We start from the raw sequence: 537 nt of genomic DNA, 5'->3' as shown, positions 1-537 counted from the left end.
GCGCACGGTGCCAGTCGGTGTGAAACGTCGCCTCCGATCAACCAACTCAGACTGGTGGCTCCGCTCCCGCCGCTGCAGGAGAAGTAGGAGCCGCGCGAGCGCTGCCGTCAAGACCGAGCGACTGGGAACAAGAGCCCTGATGTGGATTTTCAAAATAAAACCGCAATTCGTCATGGGTGACGCAATGGTTTTCTAATGTCTTAATATAACAAATTTAAGCTAAGCGGAGGTAAATCGCTTCAGTCAACATAGACATCGGCATCAGTTTTATTATATTTATGACACAGAAGAGACTGAATAAAACTAGACAGATAACACGAAAATGCTTCTTTGCGTTTAGGCAGATAGGAGTCGACCTGCTGCTGATCAGGTGTGTTCAGCCAATCAAGCTCATGGTTGGAAAACAAGCAGCAGGATTCCTAAATGATAAAAGTGAGAAAAATAATAATTATAATAAAAATAATAAAAATATTAGAATACACATAATGCGTTTATTTATCATGAATAATTACATTAATTACTAATAAATACATAAAA

At 40.4% G+C, this 537-nt stretch overlaps 1 protein-coding gene across 8 annotated transcripts in view; it reads right to left on the bottom strand.

The window, feature by feature from the left end:
- Positions 1–92, bottom strand: part of fgfr3 (fibroblast growth factor receptor 3) — a 39,578-nt gene extending 39,486 nt beyond the window's left edge. For 4 of the 8 annotated variants that reach the window (XM_029139126.3, XM_029139128.3, XM_029139129.3 and 1 more), the window contains exon 1: positions 1–89. This exon is cut by the window's left edge and continues 356 nt beyond it. The gene's annotated coding sequence lies outside the window, so the exon portion shown is untranslated. The other 4 variants (XM_029139125.3, XM_029139127.3, XM_055505650.1 and 1 more) reach the window with 3 other exon arrangements.
- Between the last annotated feature and the right edge of the window lie 445 nt (positions 93–537).

This window comes from Betta splendens, chromosome 22 (genome assembly GCF_900634795.4).
Source record: "Betta splendens chromosome 22, fBetSpl5.4, whole genome shotgun sequence".
In the NCBI taxonomy this organism is placed as follows: Eukaryota; Metazoa; Chordata; class Actinopteri; order Anabantiformes; family Osphronemidae; genus Betta; species Betta splendens.
This window is presented reverse-complemented; position numbering and strand designations above follow the sequence as displayed.